Genomic DNA, 6,000 nt, shown 5'->3' with positions numbered 1-6,000 from the left:
ATTCCGATTTAAAGAACAGCTCCTATCTCCTTGAGCTCGGTGGCATGGTCATATTTTCACTGCTTACTTTCTGACCTTCTTCCTCTTCCAAACCTAGCTCTCTCTCAGACAGTGAAGGTGCATCTATAACTCACAAACTAACAGGACCAAGGCACAGGTTCCAATACAATCCTGCTATCATCAGCACTGTTGAACGGTCAGCATGCTCCCTGGCAATTTCGCTCCAAGCCAATGATGCTCTCCCAGGATGGTTCGGGTGCTGGTCTGACTAATAACAGCTCCCACAAGGCAGCATGGACAAAAGCGCCCTGTTTGGGGTCTGAGGCGGGGCGAGGAGAGCCAAACGGACATAAGCTATGCCATGTCATTTGCTCTCAAGACCAGCAGAGCAGTCTCTCATCAATATTAAGACATTGTCTTTTTGGCCCATGTTGATCAAACCCCAGAACCTCTGCCGGCAGCAAGAAGCCCCATGTTTGGGTGATCGTGCCTCTCTTGCCAGGGAGCTGGCCACAAGAATTCTTCCTACAACTTTTTCCATGAGGGGTTAAGTTTACTCAGGAGCCTGGAGTACTTAAAGATGGATGTGCTTCCTCTGCCAATGCAGTGGCTCATACTCCTCCTGTGAATTTCACCTGCTACCACACTGCTTTGTCTCCTGGAAATTTTGGATTACTCCATCTCATGAGTCCAGGCTACAGGCCCCACAGGACTCAGGGCATGGTGTCTCACAGAGCAGGAGCGGTGGCTCTTCAGAAATGCCTCAGAAATCCCCTGGCACATGAAAAGAAAGATGTCAATCCATGAACCACTTCAACAATTGTTCCCTAACTGGAACGGAAACTCAGAGGCAAGGATAGTCTATGTGAAACCTGGGGACAAAGTATCCTCTGCCAGGGGAGTCCCAATCATGGCACAATCTTCCAGAAGGAAGCAAACAAATCCAGAATGCAGGTATCCATTTTTTAGGAGTCTTTCTTGTTGAGAAAAGCCTGCCATGAAAATAAGTCTTAATACGCTTTTCTAACAAGGAAAACGCAAGCAACCAAAACAAAAAAGCTACTCTGACAGAGCTGCACCTAGAAAAGAAAATAACATGTATTTTTAAACATAGAAGTCTCTTCCTCGGTGAGTAATCTGACCCCACAAATTAGGAATGTTATGGATGCCATGGGACATATGTGCTGATGTATAATGTTGCTCACCAGATACATACATAGGTAGATAGATATATTTGTGCTAGTTGTGAATTTGGTCATGTTCTTGTCCCTATCCAGGTCACTACCATATATTTTAAACCGCATCTGTGCTACAATATGCTTTGGGACATGTCCTTTATTAATTTTTTTCTGTGTTAGACTGGTAAATTACTTCAATGATTTCCTTCTTTTTACTTGTTCATGATCTATAACAAAGCTTCCTCCTCAAACCACGGCCACTTGGCCTCCTAAATAGCTTCATCTGAGGAATTTTTGAAAAATAAGATGAATAATTTCTTTTACTACTTTTCTTGATATGCTGAAGAAATCCTGTACACTGATATGATTTACCTGTACAGAAGCTGCTGCACTGATCTCAACCTGCTACAGACCATCTGCTCCCAGCAACTTATAATCATAGCGTAATTCAGGTGGGAAGGGACCTCAGGAGGTTTGAACTTCTTGTTCTTTAACTTCATCAGCTGAGACCAGCCTTCCTTTTGGACACCAGTTGCCCCAGCAGTTCATCTTTACTACCAGTACTAGAAAAACTAGGAGTCTAGCCTGGATTCTGGCAAAGCTGAGGAGCGGTATAACTCAGAGGGCAGCCTATTATCAGATACAGCAATTTGGAGGCCGCTCTATGTAACGCAAGAAGCCTCAAACAGTCCCAGAGCTCAGAGGGCTTTAAGATGGCGTAAGGTACACAAGTGGTGGGTTTTCTCTGCTGTGTCCCTATTCTCCCTCACTGCAGCTTACAACCCAGTCCAGAATGAGTTCCTCCACATTAACCACACTTACTATGTCACCACCCATTCCAACAACTGGAAATGCTGCAGGGCATTTCTGACCATCACCAGCTGGGTTCAGCAACTTGGACAGGAGGTAACAGCAGAAGATTAAAGGAAGCAGGAGGCCCAAAAATTTTCATCTTTGGAGATCTCTGGCCATTACCAAGGCCAGATAATATTAACGTTGGCATCACGGTAAGTTTCTTCAGCTCCATCTTCTTCCTTTTTCATAGCTGAACCATCTCACAGCTTTGTTGCACTTGGAAACAAAATGTGAGTTCCCATCCAGTTCAGCACCAAGCAGATTGCCTGCACAAAGCCAGACAGATACCACTCCACAGATCACCATTGACCTCTGTGTGGATTCCTGTAATGCTGGTCTATTTGCTTACACAGCTGCAGACTACTATTTCACATCGCTTCGGTAGCTGAAAGATAATCTTGTGTCAGTCCTGTGCCGGAGTTTCCATGTGGGTCCACTTTTCAGAGTGGAAAATAATTATTTTTAACTATATGGAGTTATTTCTCGAAGTATCTTTTTTAATGCAAGGATGATCATACAGTTCTGAACAGAGGAGGAAAAATAGGAAGGATTGCTTGCGTGGAAGGAAAGTTCTGTGACCTGGAGTGGAAGGAATTTGACTGGAAGACTGGCTTGGATTTGCCCAGATCTATCAGATGGGAATGGGAGAAGAACTTCTCTCAAAGGTTTTTGGGATGGGGCTGTAGGGAGTGCAAGAGAAAGCACCTCATGTGACTGGTATGGGCAGCCACAGGAGCTCCAGGAGAAACGCTGAAGTCTGGTGTGAGACTTACCCTGGATTGTGGCACTTGGGGAGTTCTCCAGCTCTTAGGAATCCGATGGCATTAAAGCACCAGCAACTACTCTCAAGGCAGCATTCCTCATGTTTTCCAAACAATTTGGGAACTGCAAATAAGTGCAGATTTCTCAGCTCAGTAATTGTGATGTTGTGTCAGCATTTTTCTATCAGCATACTTCAAAGCCCTTTAGATTTTCTCCCCAAATGCAGCCATCCATCCTCCTCCAACAAATCTCAGACCTCACTGATTGTTACCAATAAAATTATTGACGTTAGAAATGCTGACGCAGGAAGATGAGGCTATTTAAGAACATTTTACCAGATGTTAGTTGAGTGATACTGCATAATTTCATGGAGCACATTGCAAAACCTCTTTCTTCCCTGCTGTGTTAAATTGTTACTTTCCCTGAGAGGGAAACATGGTTCTTCACAAAGTTGGCCTGAGAGGAAAGCGGGGAAAGAGTGTGGGAACAGCAGACAACATCAAGGCTTCTCATTTCTCTATTCTCTGCTTCGTGTGAGCAATCTTGCATGGCTTTTAACCACTGCCATTCACATTCTGAAGTGCTCTTTCAGTGGGCACGTCCTGTGGTGTCCCTAGTTTGGTGACAACACTCCTAAATACTGAGTGCATTGTCAAAGAATCAGTCTTGGGTTCCTCTTGGTCTGAAAGAACCAATTTACTTTTCTCCTTCGAGAGGCATAGGGTAATTATAGGAAGCCCCCACATCATACCATGTGGGTATCACATGCAAAAAACATCTATCCTGCTAACATGCATTGCTTAGGCATCTCTGTTTCTCACACACATGGAAAGCCAAAACCCATCATCCTCCACCAGGAAAAAAATTACTTATTTGTTTAATAGTTATTTTTATCAAACCTCAATTGGGGGGGAGGAATTTTTAAGGAAAATAAATTTTGTTTTCCTCACCAGGACACCAAATTCTGTATTTGAGTACATAACTGCAAGATTCAGCTCAAAACCAGTGAATTTATAGCTACCTCAACTTGTTTCAATCAAGTTTAAATATCTCTTCCTTCTCCACCATTTTGAGGAAAATAATAAACGTCAGCAAACAAACACAATCCTGTCTGACATCACTTACTGGTCAGATCTTATCACCAGGTTTCTGCACGAGCTCATACAGGGGTCTTAGCACAGTGCAAGCCCACTTTGATATCATCTGTCAATCACCAAATCAGAGAGATGAAAAAACAGCAACCCACAAATGAAACATCTCAGCACAGGCTAGCAATTTGGCCTATAGTTTTCTGCTAGGAGTCCCATGATCACACTTCATCTTTGCCTCCGCTAGCATTAAAAACAAGAAGCTACAGCGTGCCAAGAACCCAGTGAGAATGCAGTGCCTGGGTTTATATGGAGCAGTCAGCAGTTAGGATCAGAGCATGTACGAGGAGCAAGGGGAGAGAATTTAAATGAAATCAGATGGGAAGCTAAGTGGGGAAAGCCCTACGTTAGGCCATCGGCAGGACTTCAGCGCTCAGAGAATTTCCTAGCCCCCTCCCCACTCCTCACAGCTTTAAACCTGAGCACTGCTTGTGGCCACCTGGAGAGCCAGCGTGGCTCTCTGCATGGCCTTGGCTGGCTGCTGTGGAGAAGCTACAGGACTCACTTCCTTGCCTTTGTGGCTGTAGGTGACACCTGTTTCCTGTGCAGGCTGTCACCTCTTCTGGGCAGGGGGGGGCTGTTAGAAAAAGTCAAGCAGACAGTGTTTTACCAGGAAACCCAGGTGTCCAGAAACACAATTAAGGAGATTTGAATTGACCAAATCCTTCACCCTTCCAGAAAGCAAAACTGGATATAAACCTTTTCCAAGCCTTCCTCTAATAAATTGGGACACCAGGCTGACAAGTGTAGGTGCCTAATGCATCCCTGTGAGCCTATTTGCCTTTATGCAGCCACACAGAAGGTGCAGCATGAAGGAGCAGGGCTGCCTGCTTCCCTCGCACCGCTCGAGTCGACCTCACGGCACGCTTTGCAAAGGGAAGCCCCTCGTAAGGCACCTTCCCTGCACGCTGTGCACCACAACGTTGCTGGGAGTTAGTCCAGCTTGTGAGCTCTTGCCAACAAAAGAAATATAATTTTATTCTATGTACGTGTGTGTGCGCACACACGTGCACGCTTAGCGCATGGATATTTGGTCTTCTAATATAAAACGCACCCTTCTAATCTGCTTGGGCCAGCAGCGTCCTCCTGCCCCCTCCATTTGCTGTAATTTGCATTGTTCACAGAAGGCTTCAGAATCCAGCCAACACACATCACAAAATTGGTGGGAAGAACCATGACTCATAAATTTGTGCAATTAATTAAGTTCTTAAATTTTAGCCAGGAGGTCACGTCTTGAAATGCTTTCAGACCATCACAAAAGAGAACAAGCTGGCTGGGAGCAATAAGCACCATCTGAGAATCCTCCCATAACTCAGGCTGTTTACTTTTCAGTTTCACTCGCCACCACCCAAGCACATGTCTCATTTTCCTCAAATCCTTTTACTGTTTCTGCCTTTGAAGCTGACTTCCAGGGAAAGCTCTAGAGATCTTGGCCTTCAGAGCAGATTCAAGTCCTGATTTCTCTTCCCCCTGCAGAGAATGTATAGGGCAGGCTGAGGTCCTTCTACCCCACAGCAAAGCTAGCTTGCTTTATGATGAGACGTGTGCCTGCGATTCTTTCCACACTGGCAATATTGCTTAAGCAGCCTTTTTCTAAAGCCTCAAGCTTTAGAGCTGGGAGATCTCGCAGCAGCACAGCTACCTAACCCCACCACGGGAGAGCACGTCCCAGGAACTGGGTGCTGGCAGTGGCACCACATGGCAGCATGTCGCAGCCTTCTGGGGTGAGGGGTCCCCCGGCATCCATGCGTCCAGCCAGCTAGTAACCTCTGTCATCCCAGAAGTTTCTGAGCAACTATATTGGCTCCTGGTAGAAAAACCAGGAGCTTCAATAATCTACATTTTCCAGTCTACGACATTTGTACACAGAGGGACCTTTACCCACACGAACGGCCCCAAGCCATAACTATATCAAGTTACTCACATGACCAAGCCTTTGCAGGATCCCAGCCTCAGGGACTACCGGGAGTCCAACAGTCCTGAGCAACTGACAAAAAGACTCTCACAGCATACATTTGGGGTTGAAACACTACTTTCTGGAACAAAGTGCGAATTAA

The sequence above is a fragment of the Aptenodytes forsteri genome, unplaced genomic scaffold (assembly GCF_000699145.1).
Source record: "Aptenodytes forsteri isolate BGI_AS27 unplaced genomic scaffold, ASM69914v1 Scaffold207, whole genome shotgun sequence".
In the NCBI taxonomy this organism is placed as follows: domain Eukaryota; kingdom Metazoa; phylum Chordata; class Aves; order Sphenisciformes; family Spheniscidae; genus Aptenodytes; species Aptenodytes forsteri.
Note: the sequence above shows the minus strand (reverse complement) of the source record.